General features: G+C 42.2%; 1 non-coding gene across 1 annotated transcript; it reads left to right on the top strand.

The window, feature by feature from the left end:
* Positions 1-307: 307 nt before the first annotated feature.
* trnaa-ugc (transfer RNA alanine (anticodon UGC)) lies at positions 308-383 on the top strand. The gene has a single exon. It is a non-coding gene; the product is annotated as a tRNA-Ala (tRNA).
* Positions 384-7,973: the final 7,590 nt, after the last annotated feature.

Below are 7,973 nucleotides of genomic sequence, written 5' to 3'. Positions count from 1 at the left end.
GTACAGCCTACCTGGGATTCTACATACAGGCATTTCATGATGATGTCACAGAACGTAGAGCAGCTGCGGTGCCTATTGGTCCAAAGGAGACAGACATGTTATGTGAAAGCAACGTCTGTGCTGAAAGGTCAGGGTTGTGAACGGTTATTGCTTCATCTTGCCCCATGACGTCAATGCACTCCATTTCACTCTGAAAACAAACAAAAAGTGCAATAAACTGAATCATGCCTGCGGCTGTTTTTAAGTCATATTGCAGCAACTGAAATGGTTTTTATCTATCTACTCTGCATAGATCAACTGAGCTACAGCCTTCCCTGTAGCTCAGTTGGTAGAGCATGGTGTTTGCAACGCCAAGGTTGTGGGTTCGATTCCCACGGGGGGCCAGCACAGAAAAAAAAAAAAAAAAAAAAATGTATGAAATTAAATGTATGCATTCACTACTGTAAGTCGCTCTGGATAAGAGCGTCTGCTAAATGACTAAAATGTAAATGTAAATGTAACTCCTCAATGTGACCATGTATCCATACATCTACAGTAATTAACCAGTTATACATCTTGAGTTTATTTCATGGTCCTTATGAGGGACTTATGAGTTGCAATACAGGACATACATTTTTATCTAATGGAATCTCATCACGCAATGATTAATACCTAAATAATGTCCAAAACGTCACCAGCCGACTGGTGTACAGGAACTGTTGACATTGTAGAGTGACGTGAGAATAACAGCATTAGTCCACGCTCTGATATGACACACTGACACTCACTCAAGCTATTCCAAGGAACGTGTGATTTTTCTGATAATTACTTTATTGAGGGAATGTGTCCTTGCTAAGATTGTGATGTGTTGTTGTCTCACCTACTGTAGCTATCTTATAATGAATGCACTAATTGTAAGTTGTTCTGGATAAGAGCATCTGCTAAATTACTAAAATGTAAATGTAAAAAAAGTCAAATGTTGTGCACAAGTGATTGCTATTGACATTTATGGCCTCATGTAAGTAGTTATGACAGCTTATGACAACCATCAACTGTGTTTATGACAATAGCTTCAAGTCAAATGGGACCTGAGAGCGGATAGGATCTATCTCCTCATTCTCATTCATCACCAAAAATATAGCAACACGCACACACATGCACACACCCACACGTTATGTTCTTCTATCCTCGTGTGTACCAAAAATGTATTCCATTCAAAATCCTATTTTCCCTAACTCCTAACCTTAACATTTACCTTAACCCTAACCCTAATCATTACCATAACTTTAACCTTAACCCATAACCCTAAACCTAAACGTAACCACTAACCCCTTATCCTAATTTTAACTCTATTTTTAACCCTAACCCCTAAGCTTTCCTTGTTTTACAATCCTTGTGGGGACTTTTGGGGATTTTAGGTCCCCATAAGGATAGAAGAACCAACACACATGCACACACACACAGCCCAGACAAAGAGTGATGCACGGCACACCCAGGAGCACACTGAGTTTATTTGCATCTTCGAGGAATTAGCCATCCTGTAATCTTCCCTTGATTGGAGAGAAAGGCTTATATACAGTGCATTCGGAAAGTATTCAGACCCCTTGACTTTTTCCACATTTTGATACATTACAGCCTTATTCTAAAATGTATTAAATTGTTTATTTTCCTCATCAAACTACACACAATACCCCATAATGACAAAGAAAAACAGATTATTAGAACATTTTACTAATTTATAAAAAAAAAAAAAAAACTGAAATATCATATTTACATAAGTATTCAGAACCTTTAATCAGTACTTTGTTGAAGCACCTTTGGCAGCGATTACAGCCTCGAGTCTTCTTGGGTATGACACTACAAGCTTGGCACACCTGTATTTGGAGAGTTTCTCCCATTCTTCTCTGCAGATCCTCTCAAGCTATGTCAGGTTGGATGGGAAGCATTGCAGCACAGCTATTTTCAGATTGCTCCAGAGATGTTCAAGTCCAGGCTCTGGCTGGGCCACTCAAGGACACTCAGAGACATGTCCTGAAGCCACTCCTGTGTTGTCTTGGATTTGTGGTTAGGGTTGTTGTCCTGTTAGAAGGTGAACCTTTGCCCCAGTCTGAGGTCCTGAGTGCTCTGGAGCAGGTTTTCATCAAATATTTCTCTGTGCTTGGCTCCGTTCATCTTTACCTCGATCCTGACTAGTCTCCCAGTCCCTGCCGCTGAAAAACATTCCCACAGCATGATGCTGCAGCCACCATGCTTCACTGTAGGGATGGTGCCAGGTTTCCTCCGGATGTGACACTTGGAATTCAGGCCAAAGGGTTCAATCTTGGTGTCATCAGACCAGAGAATCTTGTTTCTCATGGTCTGAGAATCTTTAGGTGGCTTTTGGCAAACTCCATGCGGGCTGTCATGTGCCTATTACTGAGGAGTGGCTTCCGTCTGGCTGATAGGTGGAGTGCTGCAGAGATGGTTGTCCTTCTGTAAAGTTCTCCCATCTCCACAGAGGAACTCTAGAGCTATGTCAGAGTTGCCATTGGGTTATTGGTCTGCTCCCTGAAGACGTTCAATGCTGCAGAAATGTTTTGGTACCCTTCCCCAGATCTGTCCCTCGACACAATCCTGTCTCGGAGCTCTATGACAATTCCTTCAACCTCATGGCTTGGTTTTTGCTGTGACATGCACTGTCAACTGTGGGGCCTTATGTAGACAGGTGTGTGTCTTTCCAAATCATGTCCAATCAATTGAATTTACCACATGTGGACACCAATCAAGTTGTAGAAATATCTCAAGGATGATCAATGGAAACAGGATGCACTTGAGCTCAATTTCGAGTCTCATAACAAAGAGGCTGAATACTTATGTAAATAAGGTATCTGTTTTTTATTTGTAATATATTTGCAAACAATTTAAAAAATCAGTTTTGGCTTTGTCACTATGGGGTATTGTGTGTAGATTGATGAGGATTCTTTTTCATTTAATACATTTTAGAATAAGGCTGTAATGTAACAAAATGTGGAAAAAGCCAAGGGTCTGAATACTTTCCAAAGTCATTGTAACAGTCAGAGTCAGGGAGGGAAGGATGGAGGACAGGCAGGTCATTCAACCCCTTCCTGTTGTACGAGACATTTCCTGATGGCCCAGCCACTTCCATTCCCCTTGACAGACTGATCCTGCATGGTGAACCCAATGAAGTGCATTCATCTTAAAACCTGTTTGGGATAGGGTGCAGTATTTTCACGGCTGGATGAAAAAAACATACCCGATTTAAACTGGTTACTACTCTTGCCCAGAAACGAGAATATGCATATTATTAGTAGATTTGGATAGAAAACACTCTGAAGTTTCTAAAACTGTTTGAATGGTGTCTGAACTCATATGGCATGCAAAAACCTGAGACAATTCCAAGCAGGAAGTGGCCTGTCTGAGAATTTGTAGTTCTTCTTTTGATTCTCTATCGAAACTACAGTAAATGTGGGGTTACGTAGCACTTTCTAAGGCTTCCATTGGCTCTCTAAAGCCTTCAGAAAGCGGATTGAGGCGTCTCCTGTCTCTGGGTAGAGTATAGTAGCTCAGTTTCTCAGTGGTCTGCCTGGTGACAAAAAGATTGGATATGCGCATTCACGCGACCACGCTGTTTTTTCTTTTCCTCTTTGAATGAATACACTATTGTACGGTTGGAATATTATTGCTATTTAACGAGAAAAATACCATAAAAATTGATTTTAAACAGCGTTTGACATGCTTCTAAGTACGGTAATGGAACATTTTGATTTTTTTTGTCTCGAAATGCATTCGCGTGTTACCCTTTGGATAGTGACCTGAACATACGGACAAAACGGAGGTATTTGGACATAACTATGGATTATTTGGAACAAAAACAACATTTCTTGTGGAAGTAGCAGTCCTGGGAGTGCATTCTGACAAAGATCAGCAAAGGTAATACCATTTTTCTAATACTAATTCTGAGTTTAGTGTGCTCCGAACTTGGCGGGTGTCAAAATAGCTAGCCGTGATGGCTGAGCTATGTACTCAGAATATTGCAAAATGTGCTTTCGCCGAAAAGCTATTTTAAAATCTGACATTGCGATTGCATAAAGGAGTTCTGTATCTATAATTCTTAAAATAATTGTTATGTATTTTGTCAACGTTTATGATGAGTAATTTAGTAAATTCACCGGTAGTTTTCGGAATACATTTTCTGAACATCACACGCCAATGTAAAAAGCTGTTTTTTGATATAAATATGAACTTGATTGAACAAAACATGCATGTATTGTATAACATAATGTCCTAGGAGTGTCATCTGATGAAGATCATCAAAGGTTAGTGCTTCATTTAGCTGTGTTTTGGGTTTTTGTGACATATATGCTTGCTTGGAAAATGGCTGTGTGATTATTTTTGGCTATGTACTCTCCTAACATAATCTAATGTTTTGTTTTCGCTGTAAAGCCTTTTTGAAATCGGACAATGTGGTTAGATCAATGAGAGTCTTGTCTTTAAAATGGTGTAAAATAGTTGTATGTTTGAAAAATTGAAATTATTGCATTTTTGAGGTATTTGTATTTCGCGCCACGCTCTTCCATTGGATATTGGCGAGGCGTTCCGCTAGCGGAACATCTGTCATCAACAGGTTTTATGATAGCTCGGTGAGACAACAACATATCACAATTGTAGCAAGTACATATTCCCTCAATAAAGTAGTTATCAGCAAAGTCACATGTTCATAGGAATAGCTTGAATGAGTGTCAGTGTGTCATATCGGAGCGGGGGATATGCTGTTTAATCTCAGTTCCTGTACACCAGTCGACTGGTGTTGTTTTGGACATTATTTAGGCATTAATCATTGAGTGATGAGATTCCATTAGATAAAGGTGTTGATCCTGTATTGCAACTCATAAGTTCCTCATAATAAAGTCATGATGTTTAACTGCTTAGTTACTGTAGATGTACAGCTACGTGGGCACATGGTCACATGGAATGATATTTCAGTACCTGATAAATATAGAGTTGTCTCTATAACAGCTGCAGTCACTTCCATTCCTCTGGGACAGACTGACCCAACCCATTCACACTGACAATAACATCTGCATCCCTGTGTTTCTTCTCTTAGATCACATTCAAATTTTTATTTAACCCTTATTTTATCAGGTTAGTTGACTGAGAACACATTGTCATTTACATCAACAATCTGGGGGATAGTTACAGGGAAGAGGAGAGGGGATGATTAGGTGGCCATGATGGTATGAGGGTCTGACTGTTAAGCCAGAACACCAGGCTTAATACCCCTACACTTACGATAAGTGCCACAGGATCTTTTGTGACCACAGAGAGCCAAGACACCCGTTTAATGTCCCATCGGAAAGACGGCACCCTACATAGGGCAATGTCCCCAGTCACTGCCCTGGGGCATTGGGATATTTTTTTGGACCTGAGAAAAGAGTGCCTCCTACTGGCCCTCCAACACCACTTCCAGCAGCATCTGGTCTCCCAAACAGGGACCAACCCAGAGGCAATCTTCAGAAGCAATCCAGCAGCAGGATGCAGTGTGGTATGCTACTGGCCTGTCAAAGATCTTAGAAAATCTTGGCTACATTTGGAATATGGCTTGGGTTCATAACAACATGTAGACCTTGGTTATTTAGACAAGGTTAAAAGAAGACATTCACAAGCTTCACACACACTACAAAATATACACGTTTGACCCACACATTTATGCATGGGTCAAACGTGAGGTCTGGGGCTCAGGGCTGGCACACCCCGTCCTGGCTGAATGGTCACTGTAGCCCGGCACGGGCGGAGCGCTGGCACAGGGTGAACTGGGCTGTGCTGGAGAACGAGGGCTGCCATGCGTAGAGCAGGAGCAGGATAAGCTGGGCCGAGGAGACGCACTGGAGACCAGATACGTTGTGCCGGCGCACTTCTCCCTGGCTGCCGGGCAACTCTCGCACGGCAACGCTGAGGAGCCCGTACTGACCGCACCAGACTGTGCGTGCGTATGGGCGATACAGTGCGCATTTGCGCATAGCTCGGTGCTTTTCTCGTCACCCGCTCCCCACGGTAAGCACGGGGAGTTGGCTGCCTCTCGCACTTGCCTCTTGGCTTAAACAGCGCCTCATAGTAACGCCGCTCTGCCTTCGCTGCCTCAAGTTCCTCCTTCGGTCGGCGATACTCCCCAGGATGCCTCCAGGGTCCTTTCCCGTCTAATATCTCCTCCCAAGTCCACGACTCCAAGTACTTCTCCTGTTGCTCCCTTCCACGCTGCTTGGTCCTTCGGTGGTGGGTGGTTCTGTCACATCTGTCGGAAGGATTGGACCAAAACGCAGCGTGTTGAGTGCTCATCTTCTTTTATTTAGATTAAAGTGAACACTTAAACAAAAACTAACAAATGACAAAACGACAGTTACGTAAGGTACATGGACTGTACGAAAAACAACCACCCACAAAACCCAAAGGAAAACAGGCTGCCTAAGTATGACTTCCAATCAGAGATAACGAAAGACACCTGCCTCTGATTGGAAACCATACTCGGCCAAATGAAACATAGAAAATGAAAACTAGAACACATTCCCCTGAAAACAAACAAACCCCAAAACACACAAAACAACCCACCTGCCATGTCCTGACCATTCTACTATGGCAAATGACCCTTTTCACTGGTCAGGACATGACACTTAGAACTATTACAATATTGATATTGTAGGATAACTTAAAGGGGATATGCATTGTGAACACATTGGGGAAAATGAATTCACCACAAATACTTATTTAAACTTGGCCAAGGTTTATAAGGACATATTTTTGTTTCATTTAGCACACTGTTAACTGACTTCATGTATAGTTCACGTTATTGGCTTAGCTAATCAAGGACTATTTCTCTGCTATGTGTTAGGTTGTGAGTCATAGCCTTTAATGCATGTCTATCAGTCCAAAACTAAAGCAAGACCCTTGCTGTCACACTTTCAAATATGTGATCAAAGAACGGGATCACACAGCTTTCATCGCTTTTTCACATTGAATAAAATAAACATCTGCACTCCCATTTCATGCAGGTTTTGACACTTGAAGTGGTAAATTGTTTGAAGTTTTGGGATGATGAAGTTGTTTACAACTTTCATGAATTTCACCTATCAGTTGTGGTTTTAGCGTAACAAGGCTTTTCAAACTACTAGCTCAGTGGTTCTCAATCCTGGTCCTGGGGACCCAAAGGGGGACACATTTCAGTTTTTGCCCTAGCATTACACACATTCAAATCATCAAAGATTGATGATAAGTTGATCATTTGAATCAGCTGTGTAGTGCTAGTGCAAAAACTACAACGTGTCCCCCTTTGGGTCCCCAGGACCAGGTTTGAGAATCACTGTACTAGCTGATTATACTCCTCAATTAGAGAGGTATTGGTAAGGTTTGAGCAGATACAGTATATCTTCACCAAGCTTGGAAATTGAAGATACAGCACATTATGTTTGTACATCAGAATAGTGATATGACAGTGTATTTGTCCTAGAGTCTCTAGAATAATCTTTACCCTTTACTCTGGCTGTTGAATGCTAAAGAAACTACATGCTAACAACATGCTGAGGTCACATAGCCTCAGTTGGGCCTATATGAAGTCTTAAACCTTTTGTTGGTATGCTAGTCAATTGCATCAACTACTGTACATCCTTGAAACCTCAAGAGAAACATTACGAAATGTGATGTGTGTAGAAATACATAACCAGTGTGATATGGCTGCTTAGAGGATCCAGACAGCATAGATTAGAACATACAGTAGGTAAACAAGGCCAGCCTGTCTGACATCACTGTGGTGCCAGTAACTAGGTCTACTCTCGACCCCTGGGTGCGCGGGCAATAAGCGCCGGCCTTTGCCGTCTCACCGCGCTGCAGATTTGATTTCCCCCTTGCCGTGGAGCCCGGGCGTGGGCGGGCGCTACAGAGGTGTTAAGCGCTCTGTCACTCCTGGCCTCACGCCCCATCAATCCTGCCAAAGCTCATTGCCATAG

The sequence above is a fragment of the Salmo salar genome, chromosome ssa04 (genome assembly GCF_905237065.1).
Source record: "Salmo salar chromosome ssa04, Ssal_v3.1, whole genome shotgun sequence".
Taxonomy (NCBI): domain Eukaryota; kingdom Metazoa; phylum Chordata; class Actinopteri; order Salmoniformes; family Salmonidae; genus Salmo; species Salmo salar.
The sequence above is the reverse complement of the archived record's forward strand: the minus strand, read 5'-3'. Positions and strand labels throughout refer to the sequence as shown.